Source organism: Myotis yumanensis, unplaced genomic scaffold (assembly GCF_028538775.1).
Source record: "Myotis yumanensis isolate MYYU_CA2020_CCGP unplaced genomic scaffold, mMyoYum1.0.hap1 SCAF_2, whole genome shotgun sequence".
Lineage (NCBI taxonomy): Eukaryota > Metazoa > Chordata > Mammalia > Chiroptera > Vespertilionidae > Myotis > Myotis yumanensis.
Window position 1 is genome coordinate 4,779,961 of NW_027223753.1, and position 25,339 is coordinate 4,805,299.

At 42.2% G+C, this 25,339-nt stretch overlaps 1 protein-coding gene across 3 annotated transcripts in view; it reads right to left on the bottom strand.

The window, feature by feature from the left end:
- The window catches only part of RERE (arginine-glutamic acid dipeptide repeats), a 392,160-nt gene extending 368,273 nt beyond the window's left edge, over positions 1-23,887 (bottom strand). For 2 of the 3 annotated variants that reach the window (XM_070404013.1, XM_070404012.1), the window contains exon 1: positions 23,460-23,886. The gene's annotated coding sequence lies outside the window, so the exon portion shown is untranslated. Of the gene's footprint in view, positions 1-23,459 lie in introns of all 3 variants that reach the window. The other variant, XM_070404007.1, reaches the window with a different exon arrangement.
- Positions 23,888-25,339: the final 1,452 nt, after the last annotated feature.

Sequence of the window (25,339 nt, forward strand, 5' to 3'; positions counted from 1 at the left end):
TATATACATTAGAAACGTAATAAGAGATGTTAAGTTTTAAAAAGAAAATGGCCAAAGCCGGTTTGGCTCAGTGGATGGAGCGTCGGCCTGCGGACTGAAGGGTCCCAGGTTCGATTCCGGTCAAGGGCATGTACCTGGGTTGCGGGCACATCCCCAGTGGGAGATGTGCGGGAGGCAGGTGATCGATGTTTCTCTCTCATCGATGTTTCTGACTCTCTGTCTCTCTCCCTTCCTCTCTGTAAAAAATCAATAAAATATATTTTAAAAAAATAAAAATAAAATAAAATAAAATAAAAAAGAAAAAGAAAATGAATTACAATGACAAATGAGCCCTTTACATTGCTCAAATATTTACTAGCCATGTGACATGTGCCTGACCCGCCCTGGCAGATGAGGATTCAATGGCAAACAAGACTAAGTCCCTGAGCTCTCGGAGCTCCAGGGCTGAGCGAGCAACGACAGTGCAGTGTGAAGTGATGTCTCAGGACAGTACAGGAGCCCTGGGAGGGAGAGCACAGCTGGGTACGACCCTGCCTGAGGAAAGGTTTTCCAGAGAAATAATGCCTAAACCAGGCGTGGGCAAACTATGGCCTGCTGGCCGGATCCGCCCGTTTGAAATGAATAAAACTAAAAGAAAAAAACACCGTACCCTTTTATGTAATGATGTTTACTTTGAGTTTATATTAGTTCACACAAACACTCCATCCATGCTTTTGTTCCGGCCCTCCGGTCCAGTTTAAGAACCCATTGTGGCCCTCGAGTCAAAAAGTTTGCCCACCCCTGGCCTAAACTAATACCCGAAGAATAAATAGGTGATAGTAAATTTAAAAAAAGAAAAAAGAGGAGGAAATAAGTTTGAAACCTCTACAGTGAGTGTTTGGGGTGAGAGGCAAGAGAAGAGATGAAACTGAATCATACATGAACTTAATAATTTATAATTTTTAACTAAAATTACTTCGATTTGGCCGAAACCAGTTTGGCTCAGTGGATAGAGCGTCGGCCTGCGGACTGAAAGGTCCCAGGTTCGATTCCGGTCAAGGGCACGTACCTGGGTTGCTGGCACATCCCCAGTGGGAGATGTGCAGGGGGCAGCTGATCGATGTTTCTCTCTCATCGATGTTTCTAACTCTCTATCTATCTCTCTCCCTTCCTCTCTGTAAAAAAATCAATAAAATATATTTAATAAATAAATAATAAATAAATAAAATTACTTCGATTTGGCGATAGGGCTTTTGAAATATGTATCATAAAAAGCTAACAGTGATATGTCAATCACTTCATTTCTAAAAGCCTATTTTGTCCTGCAGCTATGTCTCTTTCCTTCTGTCTGTCCTACGTCTGACCAAATACAGAAGGGACAAGAAGCAATTTTTACACACCACACAAGTGCACATACATGTCTTTCCCAGGGCTAGCCAACACATCTCCTATCCTTATATTACAAATTGGGGGCCCAAAACACTCAGACCTCCACATCTCTGGCTGCCCTGCTACTTTATTACTTCTCTCCCCATTCTTTTAGGTGCCAATAGGAATTCTGTGCTTAGCATCCCAAGCCTTTATCGTTTGGTCCACCTAACTTACCTCACCTCATTCCTCCCCACAGATTCTTCACTCCAACTAGACTCTTTATTTGACCTTGCACATACCATACTCATTCTTGCCTCAGGCTGACCCTTGCTTGGACTCTCCTAACTCACTCTCCCAGTTCCTAATCAAACAGTACCGATTCCTCAGGGCCTACCCTTAGTTTCTCAATGAATCCTTAGTCAATTTCTCTAATCCACAATAAGCTCTAGTTAACCTGAATGTGATCTATATTCGTTATGCTAAAAAATGAGTAGTTACATTGTTTAGTTACAGTCCACTTTTGTTCTAGAAATCTCTAAATGTTGTATTCTTGCAAGGTTTGCCTCCCAGTTGTAAAACCAAATGTAATAATTTTTATTTCTTTTTTATCCCACTTACATCAATATTAAACTTGGAAAACACACATCCAAACCTGTTTGCCATCTGACAGATCCTGGGTGGAAGTTTAAGTCAGTAGAATTCAGTGCCAGCTGGTTCTCTCTGAAACTACGGGTTTAAGCACCATGATCAGGACTGAATTTAAATGCTGTTTTGGGACAGGCAACAGAGCATATACACTGATAATGCAACATACTTAAAGGCACAAAAACAAACAAACAAAAAACACCCTAAACAAAAGACTCATTCATTTATTTATTCCAAATGCAGGCAAACACCCCAACATTGCAAGACTCCCCATCATCCTGTACACTATCTAACAAATAATAAAAATACAAATAAATAACAAATCTATTTGACACCACAAATGAATAAACTTAATACCAGTAAGAGAAAAATGAAGGTAATAGTTATGACTAACAGCTTGAATTTTAATTAATAAAGCCCCAAGGTGATCCTTGTGTTGTTGTTTTGTGTGTGTGTGTGTGTGTGTGTACACTGATTTCAAAGAGGAAAGGAGAGGGAGAGAGAAACAGAAACATCAATGACGAGAGAGAATCAGTGATTGGCTGCCTCCTGCATGCCCCACACTGGGAATCAAGTCTACAAACCGGGCATGTGCCCTGACCAGAAATTAAACCAGGGCCTCCTGGTTCTTAGGTCAACGCTCAACCACTGAGCCAAACCAGCTGGGCTGTTCCCATCTTTTGGTCATGAACTCTGATAGCAGGGACCCACCTTACTCATTTTTATGTTCCCAGTGCCTAGTATAGTGCCCTGCAAGAGACACTAAAAAAAAAAAGTTACTCCAAATGAATGGACAAGCCCCTTGTATCACTCAGATGCTCCCTTATTAATAGCCACTGCCCAGAGAAAAGGAGGCTTTGATGAGAGCAGCCTCAAGAAGCTATGGCCTGAAATTACAGATCATTTCTATAATTATGTTTCACTTATTAATCACCTGCCTATTCCTTTAAAAATATAAAATAAATAAGATTGAGACCTGGCCAGTGTATCTCAGTTGGTTGGGTGTCATCACAGGCACTAAAAGGTTGCTGGTTCAATTCCTGATCAGGGCACATGCCCAGGCTGTGGGTTTGATCCCTGGTCAGGGTGCATGCAGAAGGCAACAGATGGATGTTTCTCTCTCACATCGATGTTTCTCTATCTCTCTCCCTTTATGTTCCTCTCTAAAATCAATAAAAACATCTTAAAAATAAAGATTGAGTTTTCCTTTTCATAATTAGTTCAGGTACATGAAAAGTATGCTTCTGAATCTGCTTCAAATTAAACTCATCACTCCTAGGCACCCATAGGAACTAGAGAAGAAAAGGGAGCATACCATATTTGAGAAGGAAAAGACATGAGTTTCAACCTATAATTCTCTAAAAAATCAAGCAAATCAGAAAATATGAAGAAAAAAAACTTTGTCAGAAACGTTTTAAGGATAAATAAAGTACATCATCATTATAAACTTAGAATAATCCTCTCAGAATTTATCATCAGCAGAACAGGTTAAGTATCACAGAAAAAGATAAATTAAAAGGACCCTTTTTCACTTAATAGTCAACTCTTATCTTTCCATAACCCATAAGTTTATAATTGAAAGAGTCCCAAGTGTATAACTTTTCCTCTGCATCTAAAAATAAACATCAACCCTAACCGGTTTGGCTCAGTGGATAGAGCGTCGGCCTGCAGACTGAAGGGTCCCAGGTTTGATTCTGGTCAAGGGCATGTACCTTGGTTGCGGGCACAACCCCAGTAAGGGGTGTGCAGGAGACAACTGATCGATGTTTCTCTTTCATCGATGTTTCTAAGTCTCTATCCCTCTCCCTTCCTCTCTGTAAAAAATCAATAAAATATATTTTTAAAAATAAAATAAAAATAAACATCAGTAATTGATAGCAGAAACAGGTAGCCACAAGCACAACAGGTATACCTCATCTCTGAAATACACTTTGAACTACACATCTGGCTAATTTCACAGTCATCCATTACTCTGGACCTTCTTAAATATCCACTGAAACAGAAAAATTAGAGGTCAAATACTGACCTCTAACTCAGTGTAATACAAACAACAGGTCTCTGTCCAGAACCACATCAAATGGCCAGTTTCTTTTTCAGTTAACACCATGAGCAGGAGCCTCAAGCCCTTCTCAAATCATCTCTGTAAGTGACTGTGAGGCGGTGCCACGGGTGCACATACAGTTACTCTGAGACAGACAACTATCACTGCATCTAAAATAAAGTCAAACCTCAAAAATGCAGTTATGCCAACTCAGTGTCATCGGAGTTTTTAGGTGTCACATATGAGCTCAAAACAGGTCAAACTCCTCCCTCCTCGGTGCTTTAGCAACATTCAATTCTCTAGCACTTCCCCCAGATGTTAGATTCTTTTTAGTGGTGTCTTGCACCAAGTGTTTTTCCTCAATTTCACGGTTTAAAGAAGCTGTGAGGGGTGGGGAAAGAGCACATCAGAGAAGCACAGGCCTATTTTTATGGCTGAATCATCTGAGGGCAATGCACAGACTGGGCCGGAGGCCCACCTTGATGACAGCTGTATCAAAGACCTAAATTTCCAAAGATCATAAATCACTATAGCAAGCATATCAACAGCATGCGGTATTCTGTAAGCACTTTGCAACCTTAACATTTGCCTCCTCTTCAGTCCTTTGATATCCTCAAAAGATGCTTGGATTTCAAAACCAGCCCTACATCAGCAAGGCTGGCAATCAAGCATCCTAGGAAATTGCAAGAAGGCAGGCAAGACCCAAGCAAAATGGACCTGGGGGATGCAAGGACTTTGTACACTGTACTCTCCTAAGATAGGGGTGGGCAAAGTATAAGGCCTGAGAAATCATTTGGTCTGACCCTGCCAAGGCATTAGGGGTGAGTTAATTAAATGCTTGGCCAAATATAGCAGGCTAATTTTTAAGTTAATAATTTTGTATGGCCCGAGAATAATGTTATAAATATCCAAATGGCCCTTGGCAGAAAAAAGGTTCCCCACCCCTGTATTCTAAGAGAATAAATACAAATATGGCCACTTCTTAATTTTTAAGAGGAGAAATGACCCCAAATATCCAAACCAAATGCACTTCATCGGAAGAGGCACTTACTTACCCAGATAACTGCCCCCTGATTCAAGATAGTTTAAAAAAAAAAAAAAAAGACCCATATTGAAATTACAGATTAACCTTTGACTCCCAGAAAACAAAAAAGCTTCAGAGATTCATTCCTGAATAAGCAACCTGAGAGAGAGAAATGGCCTGAAATCTAGCTCCCTCCATATCTTTCTGTGAAGAGTTTCTGGGCCCATGATTGAGGTGGCAGGAAAAACTGCTACCTGCTCTTCTTCCTAACTCATACGAAGACATATTGATGTCAACCCCATTGTATTTTTCCACACACAAAGATTATATTTACAGATTTTGAGATTTAAAAATTGCTGAATTTGTTCAAATAAAAAGGCTGTGCATTATCACTGCTATAAAAATGCCTCTTCAATGTCTCGTGTCATAAAATGAAAACAAAAGTCTATTTTATGACAAAACACCAAAGAACAAAACAGTTCTCTACCATAGCTGAACACTTACTGAGCATTTAGTAGTATCTGCATCAAAATATCTGGAACATATACATCTGCATGTAGTGTTGGTGTAAGAAACACATCAAGAAAACAGTGGAGTCCTGGCTGGGTAGCTCAGTTGGTTAGAGCACTGTCCCAATATGCCAAGGTTGCAGGTTCGAACTCCAGTCAAGGCACATACAAGAAGCAACCAATAATGTAAAAGTTAAGTGGGACAACAAATCCATGTTTCTCTCTGTTTCTCTCTTCTCTCTCTTTCTAACTCAGTAAATAAAAATTTAAAAAGAAAACAGTGGGTTTCTCTAGGTAATGTTACAGAGCATAAATATGGCTAGATTAAGGGTTGTTGACTACAATAGCCCTTAGTTCCTGAGAAAAAGATAGCTAAAACACTTCCAATTTAAATACAAAGTATTTCCATATCTTTTTTTTTTTTTTTTCATTTCAGTATATGTACTACAGTTGCCATCTGACAGCTAAGGAAGCAGGGCACTTCATCATACTTCAAACCCACAGGCAATCAGGGTCCAGGTCTTCTCATGCTAACTAGGAGACATATATTGAGTTTATTTGTAATCCTCATATGCTATCATGGTTCAGGACATCTTGGTGAAGCAGAAAAAAAACATGAATTACATTCCACATACATAGTATGCTTAAAAGACCCTGCTATCCTATCAAATCAACATCACATTTCTTAGCAATACATTGTTTCTAGATTTATACTGTCCCCCATAAGTTACCCTATTCTCATATTTAACCTTGATTCAAATGCATATATATGCAAGAATTTTATTTTGGTACTTTTTTAGGACAATATCTCTAAGCCAGGAAACAGCCCTCAAGTGGAAATGGAAATATCCACAAGCTGATCTAAATGCTATCAAGCCACTCAATGTTCACATTAGTCTCACCCTAAGTATTCATGCCACTGACCCAATCTCCCTATGAGGAACTAAAGGGAACGAAAATCTAATTAAAAGCCCGAGGAAAAATTCACTTTAATAAAAATTACAGCCCAAAAGCCAAGAGACTTTACAGTAGTAAAAAACAAACAAACAAAAACCCTAAAACAGGGGAAAAAAATTGTTAACAAGAGATGTCAAGGGGGTAAAAAAGAGGAGACACTAATTTACCGAGCTGAAACCAAACCAATCCAAAAAAAAGGGAGAAGCATAAAAAGATGAAGAAATAATGGAAGATGGGGGGGGGGGGGGGGGGTTAAAAGACAGAAAATCACAATTGTAAGGATATCTTACTAAGAAGAACAGGAAACTAAATGTTTAAAGCATTACTTTACAAAATCAAAGAAAAAGAATGAAACATTTGGTTCTATCAAAAGCAAAAGAAAACCATCTACTGTGAGCCTCGGCCAACATCTCTTCCCAAGTGGAACCACCATACAGATGAGGGTCCCAGACTTGGCCAGGAGCTGCTGGGGACCCTGTTAGATGGGAGCAATGCTAGAGGACTGTAAGAGCCTCAGTATAACAAATTACCGTATGCTTTTCTCCACACGAAAATATCTGTGAATCCTAAGTGAACTACGTGCAGACCAGATCATTACTGTTCGTAAAGTTAAGCAATGTAATCATCACACACACACACACACACACACACACACACACACACACACACTTAGTAGACATTAAGAAATCTCTGAAATAAAAAATGTCCAGAGTAACTAACAAAGGAGTTGAATATCCCATCTTTTAAAAAAAAAACTACTTTTAAACCCTTATCACATTTTAAAAACTTCTTTACCTCAGAAGCCTTTTTCGTAATTAAATTTTTTCAGAAAAAGTCGAAAAGTTTGCATCACCTCTAGCAGTTGGAAATCAGTTTCAACTACAAATTATTTATAAGAAATCACTCCCCAACAGTACCAAAGCACTGAGATTCCAAAGCAGTTGTCATGCATAATTCCATTTTAGAACCCAGCTAGCCTGCCTGAGTGGGACTGGTAAGAGAGGCCTACAGACCGGAAAACTAACAGGAAAAGTTGCATTTCATATCATGGATCTAATAGGCCGATGAGCTTGGAAAAAAAGTGAGGACCTACAGTTCAGCTTGATAGTTTCACTACAAATAATAAAGCATGTGGCCAGTGTGGCTTAGTGGTTGAGTGTCGACCCATGAACCAGGAGGTCACGGTTTGATTCCAGGTCAGGGCACAAGCTGGTTTCGGACTCAATCCCCAGTGTGAGGGGGGATGGCGTGGGGGGGGTTGGGGACGTGCAGGAGACAGTCAATCAATGATTCTCTCACCACTGATGTTTCTTCTATCCCTCTCTCCAGGGGAAAAAAAAAGTAACAATGGTTAGCACTCAATTTTAAAATAAAAGACTAAAACCCACAAATTATATACTTTACAAAGGTAAATTGTATGGTGAAGCTATATCTCAATAAAGCTGTCTTTTTAATAAATAAACTTAGAAAGAAGTACTACATATAACATATAAACCACCTGGCTCTATTACTGAGAGATCACAAAATGTGTATTTTAAAATTCTGATATATAAAAAGAACATCAACTTCACTCATGGTCAAAGAAATGCAAATTAAGATAAGATACTGTACATTCATCATCTGTCAGTCAGGTCAGCAAATATTAAGAACTTTCATAATATCCAAGCCTGGTCATGGCTCAGTTAGTTGAGCATCATCCTGTACACTGAAAGGTTGCCAGTTCAATTCCCGGTCAGGACACATGCCCAGGTTTCATGTTTGGGGTGCATACAGGAGGCAACCGATCAATGTTTCTCTCTCACATCGATGTTTCTCTCTCTTCTTCTCTAAAATCAATAAAAACATATTTTTTTTAAAAAAAAGACTTAATGCCGAAACCGGTTTGGCTCAGTGGATAGAGCGTCTGCCTGCGGACTCAAGGGTCCCGGGTTCGATTCCGGTCAAGGGCATGTGCCTTGGATGCGGGCACATCCCCAGTGGGAGGTGTGCAGGAGGCAGCTGATCGATGTTTCTCTCTCATCGATGTTTCTAACTCTATATCTCTCCCTTCCTCTCTGTGGAAAATTAATCAAATATATTTTTTTAAAAAAAAGACTTAAAATACCCAGAATTGATGAGGAAACATGGAAATTTAAACCCTAAAACACTCTTTGTACATTGGCACATCTTGGAGGGTAAGTTATTAACAGTTTCAAAATTAAAAATGTACATGCCTATTAGTTCAGCAATTCCACTCCTAAGAATTTACTGTACAGATAAACCTATACAATTGTACAGGTTCAAGGGATTAAAAAAAAAAAAAAAGAATCAAAACCAATTTAATTGTCCATCAACAGGAAATTCAAGTATATATCGACACATTGTCCTACAATGCAGTAGTTAAAAAAAATATTTTTAGTTTTCTTAAAAGCCCTGAAGTATAACTACAGGTATTGGCTTGAAAAATATGGACTTGAAATATTAAGTAAAAAGCAAAATTCAAGATAGTATGTACAGTGTGTACATATGTGCTTATAAGTTCATAGAAAATGCCTGGAAGAATATTGGGAAGTGGGCATTATTCTTTTTAGAGAGTATAAATCTATAATAATAAAAGTGTAATATGCTAATTAGACCAGAGGACCTTCTGGACTAAGCCGGCGGCCCGAGGAAAGCCAGAGTCCCGGGTGCCGAAGAGAAGCCGGGGTCCCGGGTGCCAGAGGGAAGCCGGGGCCGGCAGCCAGGGGAAGAAAGGCCTACTCTTACACGAATTTTGTGCATTGGGCCTCTAGTGTGATTATAATGAGTATAAATTTTATAATTATAATTTATATGTAATTTGAATGCATCAGTCTCTCAAAGTCATACCCCAGTGTCAAAACTCCCCATACTATGACACCACCTGTCGTTCCAATGCTGTATGGTTCCAGCCAAACCAGTCTTCTTCCTTTGAGATAACAGCCCAAAGGACTCCTCTTCAAAATGTTCTTGACTTCAATACATTTAAATTTGATCAGCTATCAAATATAAATGACCTAAGTTTAAAGAACTATGTCTGCCTGCATCTGTTACAGAACATTTTAAAAGAACTTTTTTGAAAAAAGGAAATTGGCCAAAACCGGTTTGGCTCGGTGGATAGAGCGTCGGCCTGCGGACTGAAGGGTCCCGGGTTCGATTCCGGTCAAGGGCATGTACCTGGGTTGCGGGGCACATCCCCAGTAGGAGATGTGCAGGAGGCGGCTGATCGATGTTTCTCTCTCATCGATATTTCTAACTCTCTATCTCTCTCCCTTCCTCTCTGTAAAAAAATCAATAAAATATATTTTTTAAAAAAAAAAAGAAAAAAGAAAAAAGGAAATTGAAACACAATTTAATAATCCTCATCATAAAAGCAGCAAAAGCACTGTACTCACCATTTCCCATGCTTTCCAACCTCTGTGCCTTTGCTCCAATTTCCTGCCTGAAATCCTCTTAGCCGTTTATCACATGTCCAATCCTGCCAATCCTTCAAGACATAGGTTAAACACCTTCTCCTACACCAAATCTAATGCCCCAGCCAGAGTTAATTCTTTCTTTTTTTTTTTAAGGGAGAGAGAAAGAAATATCAATGTGAGAAGGAAACATCGATCAGTTGCCTCCCATATGCACCCCAACTGGTTGATCACACACACAACCTAGGCATGTGCCCTGACTGGGAATCTTCTTGGTATGTGAGACAACACTCCAACAGAGCCACGTGGAGAGGGCAAACTCTCTTTCTTAAACCACAGTATCATCCTCATCTCTTGAGGCACTTTCCTCTACCTATCACTCAACTGGGTTCATGTCTCTGTCCCATTAGTGAAAAAATTCATCAAGTGCACAATCTGTCTTGGTGGTTTTGTATGCCCCATTTCATACATAAATTTAACAGATATTTCACTAAAACCTATGAGGAAAAAATGGCAAGAATCTAAAAATTTTTTTTAAATGGGCTTTTCTTATGCATTTATTTTAATTAGGTAATATTTACGTAAGACAAATAGTAGGAGAATGAAAGGTAAGACTCCCTCTCCACCTTTCTCCCCAGTGCCCTAGTATGTATGCCTCCTGAAAAGGAAATCACTAATCAATTTTTTAAATATATTTTTATTGATTTCAGAGAGGAAGGGAGAGGGAGAGAGAGACAGAAACATCAACGATGTGAGAGAATCATTGATCAGCTGCCTCCTGCATGCCCCCTACTGGGGATCCAGTCTGCAACCCAGGCATGTGCCCTTGACCAGAATCAAACCAGAGACCCTTCAGTCCACAGGCCAACGCTCTAGCCACTGAGCCAAACCAGCTAGGGCACTAATCAATTTCTTAACACAAGGTTTTAAGAAGTCCTGAGACACCAGAACTGTATAACACATTCATAACTTTGGGTCTAAGTTGATAGAAACAATTTGTGGCATTTAAGAGTAAATTTATTTCTGACAATTATAGTTGCATGCAGTATACTTGTGCAATTGAAGTGATCAAAGCTGATGTGGTCTCTACACTTCTGGAGTTTACAAAACAGCAATAAAACAGAAGTTGCAGAATCTGAGTGCAACAGTCCAGATGCTTCTTTTCTAGTATCCCTGTCCTGTCATCATATTCTTGGGCTTCAGCTTTGCTCTGCTAACTTAATCATATATAATCATAGTCCTCAAAGATTACACTCCCGTTACCAAAATGAGAATCAGCATATTACCAAAATGCCACAGCAGTTATTATTAATGGTGGGCCACTTTTCTGAATGGCAAATCGTATTTATCACATGGTATTTCTCCTTAATTTCATCTCAAAGATCCTGAAATTTGAAAAATGCTTTGCAGGTCCCTTGCCCCTCCACCCATCCTCCAAGTCCCAGACTGTCATAAATAAAGTCAGGCTGTGGGGCTGCTGGACAGATGGCCAACTGTTTTTAGTTATTCCTCACAGACCATTAAACCAAGCTACTAGAGAGCTGAATATCTCTCTCTCTCTCTCTCTCTCTCTCTCTCTCTCTCTCTCTCATAAACACTGAGTGGCCAGGTTATTATGACTACCTGACATTTGTAGGCAAATTAGCTATAATTTCGCGCTGAAGTTGCTAGAGAGCCAGACCATTATAAATACGGAAACAGGTTGTTTACCACGACAGTAGAAGTGATGTTTTTCTGAAGATATGGGTAAACAATGCGATTTAACAGCCTTTGAACGTGGGATACACACACACAGACAGACACACACACACACACACACACACACACACACAGTGGCCAGATTATTATGACCACCCCATCAGTACTTCGTTGGGCCACCTTTTGCCTTCAATACTGCGGCGATTCTTCTTGGCACTGACTCTACAAGATGTTGAAAGGTGATGTGAGGAATCTGACACCATGCCTGATGAATAGCACTGTCCAGTTCTGTGAGATTTGATGGTTGTGGAACCAGCTGCCTGATGGCTCTTTTAACTTCGTCCCACAAATGCTCAATTGGATTGAGATCTGGTGATTGTGGGGGCCACCTAAGCAAGGTAAAGTCTCCCTCATGTTCTTGAAACCACTCCTGCACAATACGAGCACCGTGGCATGGCGCATTGTCTTGTTGGAAGAAGCCATCTCCATTGGGATACGCCATCAACATGATAGGATGAACCTGATCAGCAACGATACTTAGGTATGTTGTGCTATTCAGACGTTATTCCACACGAATTAAAGGGCCCAAATTATGCCAGGAAAACATGCCCCAAACCATAACACTGCCCCCACCAGCTTGAAGAGTTGTACTCATGCATGTGGGCTGCATGCTTTCATGCTGTTTCCACCAAATTCTCACTCTGCCATCTGCATGATGCAACTGGAAACATGATTCATCAGACCACATGACTTTTTTCCAATGCTCGACTGTCCAATCCTTGTGTTCCTGTGCAAATTGGAGACGTTTTATCTTGGTAACTGCAGACAGCAAAGGTGTTCAAACAGGCCTTCGGCTTCCATATCCCATACGATGCAGTGTACGGCTAATTTGCCTACAAATGTCAGGTGGTCATAATAATCTGGCCACTCATAATAATATATATCCCATGTTTAAAGGCTGTTAAATTGCTCTGTTTACCCATATCTTCAGAAAAAAATCACTTCTACTGTCATGGTAAACAACCTGCTTCCCTATTTATAATGGTCTGGCCCTCTAGCAACTTCAGCACGAAATTATAGCTAATTTGCCTACAAATGTCAGGTGGTCATAAGAATCTGGCCATTCAGTGTATATATCCATTCTCTACCATCTAGACCAGTGGTTCTCAACCTGTGGGTTGCAAACAATGAAAATACATCCTGCATATCAGATATTTACATTATGATTCATAACAGGAGCAAAATTGCAGTTATGAAGTAGCAACGAAAATGATTTTATGGTTGGGGGTCACCACAACATGAGGAACGTATTAAAGGGCCGCGGCGTTAGGAAGGTTGAGAACCACTGAAGACCCTCTCTAAGAGGGAATATTAATGTTATTGATTGGGCTTTCTTTGTTTAAGTCAAAACATTGATTGGACCTTTTTTAAAACATATATTTTTATTGATTTCAGAGAGAAAGCAACAGGGAGAGAAAGATAGAAACATCAATGATGAGAGGGAATCATCAGTCAACTGCCTCCTGCACACCCCCTACTGAGGATCGAGCCCACAACCCAGGCATGTGCCCTGACAGGGAATCAAATCAGTGACCTCTTGGTTCCTGGGTTGATGTTTGGCTCAACCACTGAGCCACACCTGGCTGGGCATGGATCTTCTTTGTAAGTATGAAGATTAAATGCAGATTGAAAGCTACATATATGTGAGGGTCTTCTGCTATCTTGCTCTTGTTCATTTCTCTCAAACATGCTCTGAAACAGCGGTCACCAACCGGTGGTCTGCAGAGCACTGGTGGCCTATGAGGTCCGAAAGGTTGGCGACCGCTGGTTTAAGGAAACCTTTGGAGCAGCGGTCACCAACCAGTGGGCTGTGGACCACTGGTGATCTGTGAGGTCCGAAAGGTTGGCGGCCGCTACTCTAAAAGACTGTAGTAAATTAGTGAGATTTAGGAGGAAGGGAAATCCCTTGCCTAGGCCTTAAGCTTAAGCAACATACTCCAAGCAGTTTACTAGACAGCTCTACATTGGTATTTTAGCCAAGAGCCCCATCTATATATATAAAAGGCTAATATGCAAAGTGTCCCCTCAGGAGTTCGACCAGGAGACCAAGAGTTCGATCGCTCGCTATGACATGCGCTGATCACCAGGGGGTGGCATAGAACGAAGGAAGGCCCTGGCAGTTGGCAACCAGAGAAGGCCCCGATTGGCCCTGATCGCCAGCCAGGCCTATGGACCTACCCGTGCACGAATTTCGTGCACCAGGCCTCTGGTTAATAATAAAATAATACTTTGAATTTCCAATTTGCCATTGTTCTACATATATATATATCTTCAGGAACATCATAAGGAAGAGGAACAGCAGAGCTATGATATGCTAATTATTTATCAACACCCCAAAACTCATCATTACTCCATTTACTTGGAATTTAATCATGCACTGTTTTGTATTTCCTATATTCAAGGAATAGTAAAAATTTTACAGTTGGTTACTTAAAGAGAATTTATGCAAACCCTCTAGAGTTGACCCATTGCTCCTACATATCTCCTGGTTGTTGAGTGTTGCATAAACAACAACAACAAAAAGGAACACAGTGGACAGCTAGATCTCTGGATGATAACTATAATAATAACAAATATAGGCCAATGTTGAGTATGTACTTTTGCCGGAGACAATTTAAGCACTTTACATGTATTAATTACTTTGGTCCTCACAACAAACTTGTGAGATGGTACTATTATTATCCCCATTTTACAGATGAGGAAACTGTGACAAAGAAACACCACAGAGTTAACAAGAAACAAGTTAGGGATTGAGACTAGAGCTCTTAAATACTTTGCTACAATAATAAAAATTAGGTTAAGAGTGGACAAATACAGATTGGTAAATTTTGAGGCTCAGTGCCCAAAAGATATCCAAGGAGACAGAGGACAACATGGATCTGGACTGCAGGAGAGAGAGAAGGGCTGCATTCATAAACTTGCAGGCTAGAAGCATTAGGAGAAATGAGGTCACTCTGGAAGACAATGCCGACGGAGAAGTTAATGGACAGAATCAGGAGGAACACCAATATTTAACACAAAGTTAACATGGTGTCAGATGGGTACCAGACTTATCCAGATGATCACTTCATAAGTGGTATAAATGCCTAATCCTATGTTGTACACCTAAAATTAATATAATATTGTAGGTCGAATGTAATTGAAAAATAAAACATTTTTTAAAAAAATAATAAAATACAGTTAACACATTTTTAATATGTTTTTATTGATTTGAGAGAGAGAGAGAAAGGGAGAGGAAAAAAACATTGATGAGAGAGAACCATCAATCTTCTGCAAGCCCCCTACTGGGGATCGAGCCTACAACCAGAACAAGTGCCCTGACTGTGAATCTACCCGGTGAACTCTGGGTGCACAGGATGACACTCAACCAACTGAGCCACACCAGCCTGGGCTGCGGTTAACACATTTTAGGTGAAACTGATGACACAGCAGGGTAGTATTTTAGCACATTATAAATATAAAACACATTGTTTCAAATCAAAATATATAATGGTTATACCTAATCTATGGAAGCTATACCATAATTTAACTAAATGGCTATAGGTTTATGGCAGCATCTGTTTTTTTTAATCTTTATTGTTGAAAGTATTACATATGTCCCCTTTTTTCCCCCCATTGACCTCTTCTAGTCCACTCCCCCCACCCCCTGCCCAATGCCTTCACCACCCTATTGTCCGTGTCCATGGGTTATGCATAAATGCATACAAGCTCTTTGGTTGATCTCTTCCCACCCACCCGCCTTCCCTCTGAGATTCCACAGTCTGGCAGCATCTGTTTTTATTGTTCATTGGTCATAGCTTAGGTTTTCATGTCTTTAGGCAAGAATGCCACATATAACACTGTTCCTAAAAAGAAAATAATCTGCTTTAAGTTCTATCTTCAGACATGCTTTTCATGGAATATACAGTTGTAAAAAGAAACATGACCTAAATGACCATATTTCAATGATTCTAAGATGCACGATGTTTTACATTTGTATAGCATTGGAACTACGAACGAGTCTTACAGTTTAATTGCAGCATATTTTTTCATTTTTATGGTACATAAGATAATGGTGCATCTTACTACCGATGGCCTTAGATTCAATGAACTGTGACTTTCAGAATACATCTAATTCCGTGTATAAAAATACACATTAGTGGCCAAAACTGGTTTGGCTCAGTGGATAGAGCGTCGGCCTGCGGACTGAAGGGTCCCAGGTTCGATTCCGGTCAAGGGCATGTGCCTGGGTTGCGGGCACATCCCCAGTGGGAGATGTGCAGGAGGCGGCTGGTCGATGTTCCTCTCTCATCGATGTTTCTAACTCTCTGTCTCTCTCCCTTCCTCTCTGTAAAAAATCAATAAAAATATATTTTTTTAAAAAATACACATTAGTGTAGTTAAAGAAAAACTTTCTGCCTTCAAGAGGTTTACAATTTAACAAAAAGAATAAGATTAATACTAAGATACAAATGCAAGTAACAAACATTTACACAGATATAAAGTGACAAAATGAGTGAGAAGGTTAAAGAACCAAAGAAAATGTACTGAATTGGTAGAAAATAAGAGTGGCCAAAAAACTAAGGCAGTATGTTCGAAGTATAGTTTTCATTGATGTTTCTCTCTCACTTCAATGTTTCTCTTTTTCTTCCCGTCCCCCTTCTTCTCCTCTCTAAGCATGTCCACAGGTGAGGATAAAAAAAAAAAAAGATAGTGCACAGCAGCAAAGCATAAGACTAACATTTGGAACTTCATTATTAAGAAAAGGACAAACCACTGGATAAAGAAAGGATTAATTTTACATGTTTCACAAACTGTTGTACAAAATATTAGTTTATATAAGAAGGTCACAGTATTCTTTGGGGAAGGAAAAAACCAAGCAACACAAATAAAATATCCTCAGAACACTTAAAATACTTGTACCATATCAGTATGCTATGAATATAGTTTGGGAACCAATGACTTGGATAAACAGGTAGACAAGTAGGTGGATAGATTCACAGAAAATAAAAGGAAAACATCACTGGTCTGATCCGAGGTCAGGGCACATGCCCAGGTTTTGGGTTCGGTCGGGGTGTATATGGGCGGCAACTTATCAATGTTTCTTTCTCTCCCTTCTTCCTCTCTCTCTCTCTCTCTCTCTCTCAAATCAATAAAAACTTTTTTTTAAGTCCATGGAAGTGGAAACAGAAGCATAAAGACACAAAGAAACCTTAGGAGATAAAACAGTGGAGTGAAAAATAAGAGGATTAGGTGGGCCAGCCCATCAGGGAAAAGTGTAAGTTAGTATATTCTTGCCCAATCTGAACAGCCTTAGCTGGTGGCCCTGCCAGAGAGAGCAGGATCGCAGACTGACGATGCCCCTCCAGTCGCACCAGTGACCCACACATAAAGGAGAGGGGAGGGAAAGAGGGATGAGGGGACAGTGAGGACATTGGCTCTGCATTTAATAAGGAGCATTCAGTTTAAATTCACCCAAATGATGTTTTTATATATCAAACATTTTTTTAAGTCAGTGGCCAGAGCCTATGTGTCCCTTAAGAATCAAATTCCGCCGAAACCGGTTTGACTCAGTGGATAGAGCGTTGGCCTGCGGACTGAAAGGTCCCAGGTTCGATTCCGGTCATGCCCTGGGTTGCGGGCACATCCCCAGTAGGAGGTGTGCAGGAGGCAGCTGATCGATGTTTCTCTCTCATCGATGTTTCTAACTCTCTATCTATCTCTCTCCCTTCCTCTCTGTAAAAAATCAATAAAATATTAAAAAAAAAAAAAAAAGAATCAAATTCCGCCCTAGCCGGTTTGGCTCAGTGGATAGAGCGTCAGCCTGCGGACTGAAGGGTCCCGGATTCGATTCCACTTAAGGGCATGTACCTCGGTTGCAGGCTTCTCCCCAGCCTGGAACCTGGTCGGGGTGTGTGCAGGAGGCAACCAATCGATGTATTTCTCTCGCATCGATATTTCTCTCTGCCACTCTCTCTAAAAATCAATGGAAAAATATCTTCAGGTGAGGATTTAAAATAAATAAAAATAAAGTGGATGTACCATTTAAGAAAATAAAATAGTGGTAATTAAAAAAAAAAAAAAGAATCAAACTCCCAAGAGGCTACAGCTCCCAAGGATAGCCAGATTCTGCTCAGGGAGCGAGAGGTTTCCAGAGCCTCCCCAGGCAGCTTCTCTGAATTCAGACATGCAGACACTTGCCTACATCCTCACCTGTTCACACTCCCCGTGAACTGTGTTCACCTCACACACGTTAAGTACCACCACCACTACCCCACCCCCACCTCCAGAAGAAGTAACAGGGTCAGGAATCAGCCCTCTGGGAGCCTGGTGGACATGCATAGGTCCATGAATGTGCATGTGCACGCTCTGCTTTGCTGAGTGTGCGAGTGGCCGTGGCTGGATGGGGATTTTGTAGGAATGGCCCCTGCTGTTCCAGGACTCTAGAGATGCTGCATGGCCATGCTTGCTCACAAGCTCTCTTTCAGTAGCCAGGTCCTTAATGTAAATACTGTCCCCTTTAGAGTGGCATCCTTATGCTACACACAGGCTAACAACCATGCACAGCCCTGGCACGAGGGTATGGCTCAACAAAGTCTTCCTGTTAAGGAGGAAACAAGGTAATCTGGGCACTAGAGCTGGGGGGGGGGGGGGGGGGGGGGAACCCCTAACAGTACTGCAGTATCTGTAAGTCTCCACTGAACCTGGGATTCTTGTCTTGCTGTGAGGCCTGACTCTCAAGGTTCACATTTCTGTTTCATTTTTCTCCAACACCTGAGATGACTTGGGAGACTTTCTATTCTTGGTAACCAAGAAGCCTAACCAAAACCCTTACAAATCTCATGTATGATTAGCTTAAAATTAGGGCCTGACTGGTGGCTTCACCTGCTGATGCAAAGGCCCAAAGACAAATAGGTTGTGAGGTTCCTCAAACACCACGTGCTCTACGAATTAGAGGTCATATTGATGTGTAATTTAACCACATAAGGAAAATTTTCACAGTTAAATATATTGCTTATGGTTAATGATATACTGGTAAATTTTACCAAATAAAAATAATAATTTTACAGTGACACAAATAGTTCATTTATAAACATAGTTCTTATATGAGCCATCCTATCCAACCTAATTACCTAATATACAGATACGTGTTACACCTTACATTGTTTGGCATACCAAGTTAGTTATACCAATCACAATTCCAACCAAAACTCCAAGCTAGTAAATATATTTAGTATTTGAAAACGTTTTAGTTATTAGTAATCAAATATTCATTAAAATGGCTTAAGCAATCTTAACAATTTTCTAACACATAAATGCTTTCTTCTCATTATTTAAGAAACACTAGAACTCTGTTAGATAAGAAACCAAGCCCAAGCCAACAGGCTCACCAAAATCACGCTTAAAAAGGACAAGCAAAACTATAAATTTGGAATAATTACCAAGATACTAATAATTAACAACCACTTAAATATGATTCAAGAGGAATTCCTGGTTATTGAAAACCCCTATGATCAACCAGAGCACAGCATTATCAGAAACTGATTATGTAAGACAATAGTGCATTGTTTCAGGGTGTATGCATATGTGTAATGAAGTTCACAGCTATGTTATACTAATGACAAACATCTGAATTTTCTGCTATCTTAACCTTTAAATCAACTGCAAAAGAAGCTGCCAGAAGCAGTCAGTAGGAAAGCACACAATTCCCAAAAGAATTTTGTATATACAACTCATTTTAATACTTAAATGTTTTTTTTAATTAAAGAAATTTGAACAAGATGTTAAAGATTCAAAACTAATTTGAAAAGTAATGGGTGCTTACTAAGTCCCTAATAATACTCAACATACACTGGTTTTTAGAAAAGCGCAGGTCATATTCTTTTTTTTCCCCATATTCTTGTATGTATATATTTTCAGCACCTGGCATATTTCTGTTATTACATACAATATTCTGTTATTACATTCAATATTACATACAATTATGACAGGACCTGACAGTGGTTACTGTCCCACTTTTTTTAATTTTTTTTTTATTATTATTGATTTTAGGGAGAGAGGGAGGGAGAGAGGGAGAGAGAGATAGAAACATCAATGATGAGAAAGAATCATTGATCGGCTGACTCCTGCATGCCGCCTACTGGGGATCAAGCCTGCAATCCAGGCATGTGCCCTTGACCTGGAATTGAACCCGGGACCCTTCAGTATGCAGGCCTACGGTCTATCCACTGAGCCAAACCAGTTAGGACCTGTCCCACTTTTTAAAAATATTTGACTGAACAGTAAGTCAAGGTTGAAAAAAAAAAACAACTGGTGCACATATTTCTTGATTTGGATTACCTTTTTGTTGTGAATTGGTTCTAGTTACTCTAGTTACCTTGAAACAAACACTGGCAAAGACTATATGGGATTGAAATTACATGACTCTATTTCTACTGAATAAATAATACATTTCAACTGTTCATATTTCATTGTAAAAGACATACAACTTTAGAGATTTGCTCTAAATTTTGAAAGCAAAGTGAATCAGAAATCACATTTCACGAGGAGACAGCCCGGAAGGGAGATATTTATGCTATACTGAGTTCCCGTTGCCACTACAAACCTCTCAACAGTTTACTACATTAGAACAATTGAGATGGGAAAAGATGTGTGATAATAAAACCCTTTGAGGCATTTGTCAAGCAGATTCTCTCTCAAACTACACCTTGGTTTAGAAACCTTTGACCAGGAATTTGGCGTGTTAATCTATGTGCACACTCATTTCACATTTTCTCTTACCTCTGACTTTTTAAATCTAAACCATACAGTAAGTCATTCTATCAGACGACTATATCTGTTTGCATGACTACTGAAAACACTGTTGCAGTGCAATGATATTACACATGCAAAATTGCTGATTTTGGTGAGCTTCTCCCCTATCCCTCCGCCTTCTACCTGCCTCACTCCACTCTCACACCCCCACACACACATCCTCCCCCTATTAAATCCCAAAGGAAACTCTGAGTCCAGTGCTAGGATTTTTCTTTTCTATAGGGTAGGTCTATTTGACTTTTTAATAATGATATTGAAAACTTTTTAAACCCATGATGCAGACAGTGGGGTGGTGAGGGCCTGGGGCGGAGGGCAGGGGTGGGCTGGAGGGAGTCGATGGGGGCAAAAAGGGGACATATGTAAATACTTCCAACAATAAAGATTTAAAAATAAAGTAAATAAATAAAAGAAAACTTTTTAAAGACTGCTAATGTATATATAGATTCCCACACCAAAACCACAAATAAACACCCTACTTTGTTTAATATTTCAAGACAAACTAAAGTTTTCATATGTGACAGAAGAATATCAGTTCAAAGGAGTCCTTAGAAGTCACCATGTGTAAATACTTCTGATAATAGAACAAATTAATGGCAAGACACAGCCAATAACATAAAAAGCCTCCATGCAACGTTGCCTGGCAAAGGGCATCCGTACAGCAGCTCGGAGAAGTGGCATTGGTGGAGGAGCACTACGACTGCCATCCAAGAAAATCATTAGGCCTCAACTGTTACTCCCCTCCCCCATCCTCATCTTCCCGTCCTTCAAAGCAATCAACCAGCAGAAGGCGCTATTCTGCAACCTGCCATGACACACGCCAGCCTCCATGCCTGGCCCAGGGCCGGGTTCACCCCAGGTGGACCCTCTCCGCCTATTATTCCCTGTCCACTGTTGAAGAAAGCCGCTACACTAGCATCCAAAGCAGAAAACCAGATCTCGTCTGATAACCCCTATTCATAAAACAGAACAAAACGCAGTGACAGCCCAAGAGCCAGCAAACCTATCGAACCATCAGACCACTAATCTGTCAAAACACCCACACACACTTTGCTAAATATTAACCTCAAACGCGATCTTAACCATAACTGAGACCATCTACTTCTACCCAGAAAAGACGACCCTGGTCACAGTCGATCAATACAATAAATGAGAGTCCACGGAACAAATCTCTGTCCCCAACAAAGTCAGGGGCCAGGGGGAAGGCGAGCACTGCCGGTCAGGCCGCCACACATGAGGAGGGGTTTCATCGTGACGTGCACAAAAAAGGAAGAGCAGCAGAAACCAGGTTTGCAAAGGGAAGACACGAAGGTGGAGGCGTCTGAACATGTTTCTGGGTGTCCTTTAGCTTCCAGTGTACTCTTCTGCCTCTTACAAGGTCGCCAAAAAGGCCAGGCATGAGATGGGCGGAAAGAAAGCTGAAAAAGCAATGCACCCACCCTTCCCCCATCTGCTCTCTCTCCTCTGTCCCCAGAAGAGCTGTGTTTGTCTGTGCAAACCTAGTCCCAAATAGGGGAGAGAGAGAATGAATGTGTGTATGAAGAACAATGAGCCCTCAGCCTGGGGGAGAGAGAGAGAGAGAGAGAGAGAGAGAGAGATCGCGCTGCTGCCTCTTTTCCCTGCGACCTCAACAACAGGGAGAGCTGGAAGCCAGCTTTCCATCCAGCCTAGGCCATCAGAACCAGAACTGGTTTATAATTTACGGTGGAATCAACTCCCCAAGCAAACCCGGGGAAGGCAACAGCCACCCGAAGGTGATTTTATTATTGCATAGACCCAGCCTCTCTCCCCTCCCCCAACAGGCTGAGGCTAAAGAATCCGGGGGACTCCGGACAAAAAGCTCGCTCTTGACACGGAAAGCAACTATCAAAACTGTTTCCAACCTAAGCACGGGATGCATTCATTTGTGTTGCATTAAAATGTGTGTTTTATTACAATTCCCCAAGTGCCCCTTTTACTAGATACCTTTTTGGGGGTTTTTAAAAAAAAAAACATTTTTTTTTTTTGCTTTGGAGAAAGCTATTTCAGGATCCACACAAAACTACTTTCTAAATGTACCTTAAAATAGTAACACACACTGAAACATTTAAGACACCCAGTTTCTCAAGGACACATTCTGCTTAAATCAATGTTTGAAGTCTGTGATCCAGAAGAAAAAAAAAAAAAACTGTAAGCAAACCCTTGGAAAAGAGGCAGAGGGAAATGACAATTCCACAATGAATCATGTTGTGTTCCTTTCAACAACTTCTCCAGCAACCGGTTTCAAAGGAAACCCAAAACATAAACCACTCCCCGCCCCCCAACACACACCATCTATGCAAAACGGCTTCTTTCGTTCCCAAAACCTTTAAACATTTTAGAATAGGAGCCGCTCTCTTTCCGAGAGCAGAACTAAGACGTGAGCATAAGAATCCTTATTCCGCTGCAAGTTGAGTTTGGTTTCGTAATTCAGTCATCGGAGAACTAGAGATTGAGAACAAAAACAAAAACAAACAAAAAACCAACAAACAAACAAAAAAGAGAGCGCGTCTTGGCCAACGTGGGAACGAAGACTTGCAGGAAAGTCCTCCCCCAGGACCCCGAGTCCACAAACGCGCCGGGGACGCTGCGCTCCGCCCGGGCCGCCTCGCCGCTCCCGGTGCCGCCGGGGACGGAGCCCCCGGGGCAGCTCAGCCTCCGCGGACGAGCCCGGCGGGCGCAGGAACCAGCCGCCGGGAGCCGGTCGGACGGCCCGCGGGACGGTCACCCGGACGGCCAGCGGACGGTCACCCGGACGGCCAGCGGGACGGTCACCCGGCCGCCCGGGCCGCGTCCCCCGCCCTTTATTCCCGGACGTGCGCGGCGCCACACCGGCCTCCGCTCGCGGGCTCGCAGCGGACCGGGATCCACGCCCACCCCGGGCCCCACGCCCCGCGCCCCGGACCGGGGGCCAGAGAAGCGAGCAGCCGCCACGCGCGGGCAAGTTGGACACTTACCTTCCCCGGATGCGCTACACCATCAATGGAGGTGTGTTCGGCCGGCTCCCGGGAAAGTGGGGGGACGGGGCGGGAGGCCCACGGGGCTGGGGGCCGCCGGGCTCGGGCCGAGAGGGGCCGGCCGCGGGGGCGGAGGCGGGGCGGCGGGGCTTCCCTCCCGTGACCTTCCGTGCGGGGTCCACCCGCTCCCAGCTCCGCGCTCGGCCGGCCCTTCAGGAGCGGGAGCCCGGGACCATGTCTGGTTTTGTTTGCTGAGGGCGAGGGGCTCCCTGAGGATGCTGGTGATTTTTTTTCCCCTCAACTCGGAGAGAAAACGAGGCAGAGACAATGTGGGAGGCGAGCGAGCGGGGGGAGGCGGAGGCGGGGACGGGACCGAGCCGGGCGAGCGTCTCGGGCGTGCGGGAGGAAGACGAAGCGGGGAGCGCAGGGGGCGGCTCGCGAACGTCTGTGGGAGCAGCGGCGCCTCAGCGATGGAGGCCGAGCCGCGGCGGGGTTGCTGCACCGACCCGCCGCCCACTCCGCGCTCGGGCCCGGCCCACCTCGCAGTATCGCGCCTCTCTATTGGCCCCTCGCGGCGTGACGCGCGCGGAGGAAGGACCAATGGGAGACGGAGACCGGGCGGAGGGGGCGGGACCTCTCCTTTTTTTTTCTGTTTTTTTTTTTCTTTCTAATAAAATGGGCAGAAGAGAAGGTGGGGAGCGGCCGGCTTCTGGCGACGCCGCGGCCGGGGTTGGAGCGCGCGCCCCGGGACGCGGCCGGGCGGTGGGCTGGGCTCCGCGCGGGGCGCGTGTGTGTGCGGGGCGGAGGCCGCGGCGTCGCGGGCAGGTCCGGGTGCAGGATGGGCCGCGCAGCCCTGTTGCTCCGGTTACTACCAGGGTCACGATCTGCCTTTTGAGCCGCGTAAGACGCGGATTCAGGGCCCTGGGGGGCGCGGAATGGGTTCCAACAATTCGCTAAGGACTCTCGAAATCCTGATGAGCATTAACGTTTTCAAAATAAGCCTATGGCAAAAGATTAAGAAAGAGGAAAAGGAAATTGGCGGATCGCGCTGCCTTTTCGAAAAGAGTCAGAAGAAAAGCCTGCAAAGTCTCATCAGGGAATAAAGAAGGGACTGTACCCGCCGACAGAGGGGATTTTAGAAAGAGAGAGCAGTGTACACAACTCTGTGCCGTAAGTTTGGGGGGTGGAGGGAATAAAAAAAAAAAATCGAAACACAGTATCACCTTGTTGTCTTTGAGAAACATTGTTTTCTCCCATTCCCCCGAAGACTGAGAAGTCACAGGGTCTCCGATGCCATTAAGGGAAGTGAGGGGCAGGCCAAATGCTCATATTCTATTTAATGTAAGTTATAGGATTGAAGGGTCTTGGAGATTTTAATTATGATTAGCAGTTTTTGAAATGCATAGCATGTTTATTGAGTTCTTTCACAGACCCCAGCACGAACCCAGGGTGAACCATCAACCTATTGTTTGTTTGTTAATATACTTTCAATGCTTTTTGGTGTCCTTATGCCACACACTTCTCCTGAAGGAGTTCAGATTTCTATATAAAAGAATAATTAAGGGATAGAGCATAGCACAAAATAACTAACTCATTTTTTCATATAAAGTGATCATTGTTCTCTTTAGAATGTCATTCAGATTATAATTTCACATCCAACACTTTTTGTAATGTTTTATTTTCAGAGAGAGGAAGGAAGAGGGATTGAAACATCAGTGAGAGAATCATGGATCCGCTGCCTCCTACACACCCTCTACTGGGGATCGCATGTGCCCTGACCAGGAATCCAAATGTGACCTCCCACAACCACTGAACCACACTGGCTGGAGCAACATTTTCTTTTAGGAAAAATTTAAATAGCAGATATTATTGGACTGTGA